Raw genomic sequence first — 8,325 nt, 5'->3', positions numbered from 1 at the left:
CATCAGCATTTTGTTGCAGGATTTGTTCTTCGGTTCTTCGGTTCTTTGGGATTTTTTATCTCTCATACTTCTGGACCTACTTATGTTTTCTATGCATTGCTCACTGTAGAAAACACATATAAATAGAATTAATGAAATTACTTAATGATGGAAAACGTTATACAGTTAGTCACATAAGTAAGTATACACTAGGTATGACGGGATTATTCACCTAACAGTTTTGTTAAATAACACAAAATAAAATAAAATAATGCTTTATTTACTCGAAAGAAACGTAGAGATCATCTCCAGTACAGAAATATTTACAGAATGACTAAAATAAGTTTTTTTTTTGAATTTTATACAAAATCTGATATAAATTTATATCACAAAAGTAAGTATACGATAGATTAAGTGGTAAAAAAAGTAAGAAAAAGGCTGTATTAAAGTTATATTCTAATACTTGGTTGGATAACCTTTAGACTTAATAATAGCTTTAAGTCGTGATGACATTGATTTCACCAAGTTTTGTGTTACTGCTGGCGGTATTTTATTCCACTCCTCGTCAAGGATATTTTTTAGCTGATCCTTATTTTTTATCGAATGTTTACGTACTTAACGCTTTAAGTGTTCCCATAAATGCTCGATAGGGTTTGTATCCGGTGATTGTGGCGGTGTTTTCAATTGTTTTGGCACGTTATATAAAAGCCATTCTCGCACAATATTCGATGTATGCTTGGGGTCATTGTCTTGCTGGAAGATGAATGACCCCTCCATGTTCAATTTAATAGCACTTTGTTTTAAATTATTTTTTAAAATGTTTAAATAACCGTATCGGTCCATAGTGTTCTCAATAAAAACCAAATTACCCACCCCTTTTGACGCCATACACCCCCAAACCATGACCGAACCCCCACCATGCTTAACAGTGCCAGTCATATTCTTAGGATCTAACTATGCGTTAACTTTTCTCCATACTTTTTCACGACCATCGGATCCACATATACTAAATTTGCATTCGTCTGAAAATATGACTTGGTTCCAGAATATTTGGTCATGCTTTTCGTAATCTTTTGTAAATACGATCCGTTTATGTCGGTTGACGGTACTCACGAACTTTTTCCTAATACTACGCCCATGATAGCCAGCGTTATACAATATACGTCGAATAGTTTGGGTACTACAATGTTTTCCAATCTCATTTTCCATTTCAGATTTTAATTGAGGGGCACTAATTTTGGGATTTATTCTTACTTTGCGTACAATTAAGCTATTTTCCCTATGACTGAAGACCCGTGGGCGACCGGAGCGCGACTTATTTGCTGTGTTTCCCACAGTTTTATACTTAGTAACGATCTTTTGTATTGTAGCAAAACTTTTATCTACTAATCGACCGATTTCACGTAAGGATTTATTTTCTTTGTGATATTTTATTATCAAAGTTTTTAAATCGTCAGAAATCTCTTTTCCTCTCGGTGCCATCGCTGAAAATTATGTCATAAATTAAAAATATATATTTCTTCTATTGTTTAAACTCACTTTCTATTGTTTATTTAAATTGCTTGAACTTTTGTAAATCAAAACGGAAAATAAGATACATAGATTCACCAAGCAACCCACTCTGTATACTAACTTTTGTGATATAAATTTCATTCTCATCACCAACAAAGCCATGTGTGCCTAACGGGTTATAAAATTAACAGTTAAATTTGTGTGCTTATATAACCGCATACCAATACTCACATTCCTTGAAAATTTTTTTTGGATTATATTTTGGAGAAATGCGTTAATTCCAACAATTTGTAAAGACAGAGCTGGTGTATACTTACTTATGTGACTAACTGTAGTTATAATTACGGCCAGAATTATAGCAAAAATATTAGTTTTATAAAAAAAATTCATGAAAAAGAATTTTAAACAATAGTTGTAAAAAATTCAAATAATTATATAAAAAAGTATACTTACAACGCAAAATCCGTTGTTGGTTGGCATTTCACTCACCAACAAAGGCGCGGCAAATTTTAACCCATATAATCCCAACTTTTTTCTAGAAAAATTTTGAAGGAAAGGAAGCAATTGCGGTTACCTATGAGACACCATTAACCAAGCGCTTAAGGCCTTTTATTCATATCTCTCGTAGTTTTTGCCGAAACCCAGCAAAATTTGGGCGCTGGCCACACCAGGGAGCACTAAAAATAAACTATGTAGTTCAGTTAATATAAGATGTGATTTCAGTTTTATTAAAGAAAATTATAAATTTAATTCAGATTCCACTTTTTAATTGATTGAATTAAAATAAATATAAATAAAATTATGAATGGAAAGCCTCAAAACAGTTTGTGTGACATCCAACATCACATTTTCGACACTTTTTAGTTGTGTTTTTATGGCACATTGCACATCTTATTTGGGTTGCATTTGAAATTATTATGTGGCCTTGACCATCAAGGCGAACTCCGTCTGGAACTCTACGTCTTTTGCAACGAGGCTTCAAGGGGCGACCCATTGTACGTGGAAGGGAGTATTTTCCTAAGCAAAGAAGTAATTATGGCAAATAAAAACATGAATAATGAATATATTTACCAAGATATGTAGTAGTTATTACTCTGATAAATGCAAGATAGTCTAATGAACGATTTTCTTGACCATCTGGAGACAGTTTATAAAGTTGAATCGCATTGTTCACGGATACGTTCAAAGGCCACATCATCAACTGCCAGTACCACTTTTTACGATTGATACTGATTCGATAACATCCCACATTCTGATCTAGTCGGTCAGTACCGCCCATATATCTATTGTACTGCTGGATACATAACGGTTGTGGAATATCTATCTTTTTCTTTTGACTGCTTGACCATGGTTGAGCCTATCCCAGAGGTAGTACTCCTTCGGCAGAGGAGGCCAAAGTAACTACGTTGTTGTCATTATAGCGAACTAGCGTAATACCTGATTTCTTATCAGTAATCTGATGATAGCTACCCCTCGGTTTGGATTTTATGCTTTTCAGTGCTGTTAGTAAAGGAAGTGACGTGAAAAAATTATCGATGTAGACGTGGATTTGAACCCATTTGGTAGTTTAGACAGCAAATTCGTAACAACGGACCCACTAACTCCTAGCTCGGGATTAGTATTACCGGTTGAAGCTCCTTGATAAGGTTCAGCTTGAATCAAATACCATAGGCGAGTTGCCATGCACCACATCTTATAACCAAATCGGATTGGTTTTCCATGGATATGTTGTTTTGTGCTATGGTGGCCGTAATACTGTACCAAGGATTCATCTATAATTACATTCGTAAAGCGCGGAAAATATCTAATCCAACTTGCGTTAAGTTTATCCCACAATGGGCGAACCTTTGTAAACTTATCTCCCGGATCAAATAATGTATTGTCGCTTACGTGCATATATTTCAACGCCAGGGTGATATGTATCAGCACCTGTGTCCCAAAACATTCGCTGTCTTGCATAGGAACAATAGCCACCCAACAAAAATATAGCAATTACAAGACGCATTTCTTCGCGCGTTACGTCAAACTGGTCGTTCCCCTAAACGGCATACTTTTTCGAGTTAAGTACTATCAAGTCTACTAACTCGTCATCATAAAATAGTTCAAACCACTCCACAGGGCTCCGAGAGTCGTTGAGAAAGTCAGGTTCAGTCCAAGTTTGCCTCTCATACGTTGGAAGATCCTTGTCCTCCCATTCTCAATCTGGCAGAGGTTTTTTCTTTGATTTTCCCACTTGGGCTTGATTCCGAATTTTTAGTTCAGATAAAGGAACATTGTCATCACTGTCGTCCGAATCAGACTGATTTTCCCGCCCAACAAATTCATGCTTCAATCCACCACCACCTTGTCTAACTATTTGCAACTGCCCTTCAGCTCGTAGCTGATTTCCAGAGAGATGATTAAAGTTTCCTGCTTCGGCGTCGTCTTCGTCACTGTCACCATCACTTAGCATGTGATTTTCAGGAGGGCAAATGTAAACAGAAGCATTTATAATATCTTCTTCATTCTCCAATATATCGACTATGTCAGCAACAGTTAACCTGAATAGTGAGTTTCAGTTATGGAATTTCCGTAAAATAAAGAAAAAAACAGAAAAAAAGAAATCGGAAAGAAAAAATGTGTCAAACATTTACTGAAAATTAACAAATGTGAACAAAAAGTTTATGAAAAAACATGTGGGCATATGTGCTCAGCGCTACAAAAATGGGGCGTCACAAAATATCTCTTACAAAACTTCACAGAACCAATAAAAACCACTTTTGACTTTACTTTTCCACTCAACAAAGATAAATTTATAAACTTTAACAAAAAAATATCACAACTTGAAGATATAACAACATAAACTTACTTATTATTTCGCGACATCGTAATTAAGATTCTATGATTGGTAACGCTAAGCATTTATCAGGATTAAACTTTAATAATAACAATAAATGTTTATTTTCTTAAAAAAAGTTTAGATTTCTAATCGAAGTACAGTTAAAAACACTATGATTGATCAGTTATCGAGCCGGATGAAAAATGATAACATTTCTAAAATGGCTTTAAAAATTAGGGGTTGGTGATAAAAAAGTAAAATTTTAGAGTTGTATATATTTTTTAATGCCAAATTATAAAAAAATAAAAAAAAAATTTCGTCCAAATATTAAAAAAAAATTTAAGGGTGATCAACCTGTATAGTTTAGGGGTATGGAAAATATATAGTAGCCGATTCTCAGACCTACTGTATACGCATATAAAATTTAGTAAAAATCGGTAAAGCCATTTCGGAGGAGCACGTTAACTAACATTGTGACATGGAATTTTTATATATTAGATGTATAATACATTAATTACAATATTATTTGTAATACAAAAATGATTATTATTATTATTATTATTATTATTATTATTATTAACAATTGATGAGGTTAAGTTTTTTTTTGGGTTTTCCTTAATCTCGGAACTAATTTTTGATTTCATTTAAAAATTATTTCTGGATAAATGTGGATCATTACTATTGTCCCCAGAAGGCGCAACTTGTTTAATAAGAATATCATTGTAAAACTAACTCCTAAATCTTGTTTTTATATTTGTCAATGTATCTTTTGAGGAGATGTGTTGATGTAAACCAACTTCTCTTTCTAAGAAATGTGAAATCGGTTTGCTTCATGCATACATGCAAAAGCTAAAGTGACAAATGAGAAAAAGAGCTGAGAGAGCAAAGATCAGCAGTTTTATGGTTATCTTCTTAATTTCTATTAGTTTTAATATAAGTTGTATTAGGCTCTTAAATGTTGGTTGTTGTAAATCGCGTTTGTTGGTTGAAACATGTAGCAATAAATAATCAAATATTTTAATTAAGGCTTTAAGGTTATGGGTTATTTATTTTGTTTATTAGATTTAAAACTTGGCTGAATCTTTTTGGTGTGGGGCAAAATAGGCCTAAATTTATGTACGCCTGTGAGCGCCATTTCTCCAGAGAATGAGGATGGAAAAAAAGTTGATGTCCTTTGCAGTACCGAATATTAATTTACCAAATGTACCTGCACCCAGTCTTCAAGGAAACCAAATTTTGGCTCCCAATTCTCCGATAGAAATAGGAGCAGACGATTTTTACCCAAAATTGGTGGAAGAAAACGCGCTTCAGTGTCACGATACGAGCGATCTAAATTTGCTCGCATCTGTGGCAGAAGAGGCTCAAATAGAAATGAGGGATAGTGTCTTTGATCATGCGGATCAAGACATTAGTTTAATGACATCATTTGAAGATGAAAGCTATGTAGACAGGGGGAGTCAAACAAATTTGAGTCTGACAGCTGTAACTAATAAAGACCACAAACTGGTTGAGGAGAATAGGAAGTTGAAGGCTAGATTAGAAGAAAAAGATAGAAAGATTAGTTACTTGCAGTACCAGTTGTCAGACCTTTCGCTGAAATATGCAAATTTAAAAAAAAAATTAAAAGACATGGAAGAGGGGTTCAATTCTACTATGCATTTATGTAGCCAGCTTCCCCCAGAGATTAGAGCCATAGTAGAAAATAGTTTAAAAAATAATAATAGGCACCCTAAAGGTCGTAGATACGACAGCTATTTCAAAACCTTAGCTTTAGGTGTATACTTTCTGTCTCCCTTAGCTTACAAACACCTAAAGTCTCTCCTTAGATTTCCCGAAGAGAGAACACTTGATGAGTTCGTTTCAGAATGGCCCCGTGACCCAGGTTGTAATAACAGTACTCTCAAGTGTTTAGAGTTGAGAAGCCGGGGCTTTACAACTCAACAAAAATATGTGTCCATTTTATGTGATGAAATGGCTCTGAAGAGTCATATGCAATACTTGCCAAAGTATGATAAAATTGTAGGATTAGAAGATTATGGCGATGAAAATCGAACTTGTAGAATAGGTACCAGTGCAATGACTCTTTTGGTTCAAGGTATCGGTGGCGAGCCTTGGACCCATCCTCTAGCTTATTTCATTGTCCATGGTTCCTGTAAAGGTGATGTTGCCAAAAAATATATTTTTCAGGCCATTACCCAATTGCAGAATATAGGTCTCATACCTTGCCATTTTGTTTGTGATCAGGGGTCGAATTTTCTCAATTTAGCTCGAGTGTTAGGAGTTTCTGAAGCGCGTCCCTATTTTCAGGTAAATGGCAAGGAAGTATACTTTTTCAATGATTGTCCCCATCTTATAAAGAGTGTTAGGAATTGTTTAGAAAACTTTAAAAATAGAGTTAGTTTTAAATCGCGCCTAGTTAGCTGGTCTGATATTGTACATTTTTACAAAAAAGATTCCCAAAATCCTGTCCGGTGTGCACCCAAGCTTACCGATGCGCACCTTTTTCCCAACAATTTTCAGAAAATGAGTGTTAAACTAGCTACCCAAGTTTTCAGCGACACTATCGCTTCCGGTATGCTCGCAGTTTATAGTTCAGGGCGTTTGACTTCCCCATCTTCTACTTTTTCCAATACCGCGGAATATATTTTGTTCATAAATAAGTTATTTGACATATTCAACAGTCGGAATTTCGATGCAATTTTACCGTGTAAACAAGTTTTTTCGTGCACCCCAGAGCAAACACAATTTCTTCGTGAGCCTGCCAACCTCTTGAAAACAATTAGGATAAAAGATGAAGCAGGGTCTGACATAACCAATAATTTTAATTATATAAATGGTTGGAAAACAAACATATCTAGTTTGGAACGTTTTTGGCGCATTTTGTCACACGCAGGCTTCACTCACCTACAGACGAGACGGCTTTGTCAGGATAGTTTAGAGCATTATTTTGGACAGATTAGAAGAGGGGGTGGCAGAAGTGTAAGAATAACATCTTACATGTTCTGTAATTTGTTTAGTAAGTCATGGGGATTGCGATATGCAAACATAGTTATAAATGGAAACTGTGAACCGATAGCTCAGAACGAACACTTTTCTCCAGGTTTATCAAACCAAATTCTCCAAAGTGTGTGCAATGATAATTTAGTCCAAGATTTATCTTGGAAAGAATTTCAGGGCTTACCTCGACCAGAACACGAATTTAATAGGCTAAGGTTAGACCATCAGGCAGAATTAGAGGATGTAGAAGTAGATTTTCTTAAAGCAAATGCATATGCATACTTTTGCGGTTATCTTTATTTAAAAGTTTTTAAGACACACACTTGTACCCAACCATTACCTTATTTAGGAGAAGAAGAGGTTTCACCTGATTTTTATTTCATTCAGCAGAGGCAAATTGACAGGTGTAATTTATTTAAACCACCCCAGAGATTTTTAGACTATATTAAGGAGTTAGAATATATTTTTAATAGAGAATTTGAGTCCACCTGTCACAGAATAGGAGTAGGCCAAATTTTATTCGATAGAATGAAGCATGTCAGACCCTTTATCTGCTGCAACAACTGTGACTCAAATGTAGTTTTAACTCTTTTTGTTAGGACGAGAATATTCTTCCTCGTAAAGTTTTTTAATAGAGATCTTACTAGGCCCAATTTTAGAACCAAAATTCTTTGTGTTTCTCATCTGTAGGATAGGCTGGCAAAACTGTATCATTTTATTTTTAATTTTCTCGGAATTTTTTTAAACTCTTGTTTCTTTTTTTTGCCTCTTAATATTAATATATTCTTAATTCTGTATCAAATTTTGTATTGGAGACTGGGTGCAGATTGCTTTTTAAAAATTGTTGCACTTCTTTTTTTAAATTGAGTATTTTTAATTTATATTTAGACGCAGAGAATTACTGTGCAATTCTTTTGAATTAAATAACCATTATTTATATTGTTACTTGTGATAATATGAAAATAAAATATTGATGAAAATAAGTCTTTTGCTTATTTTTTTAATATGTTTCTTTTTGA

The sequence above is a fragment of the Bactrocera tryoni genome, unplaced genomic scaffold (genome assembly GCF_016617805.1).
Source record: "Bactrocera tryoni isolate S06 unplaced genomic scaffold, CSIRO_BtryS06_freeze2 scaffold_25, whole genome shotgun sequence".
Lineage (NCBI taxonomy): Eukaryota > Metazoa > Arthropoda > Insecta > Diptera > Tephritidae > Bactrocera > Bactrocera tryoni.
Note: the sequence above shows the minus strand (reverse complement) of the source record.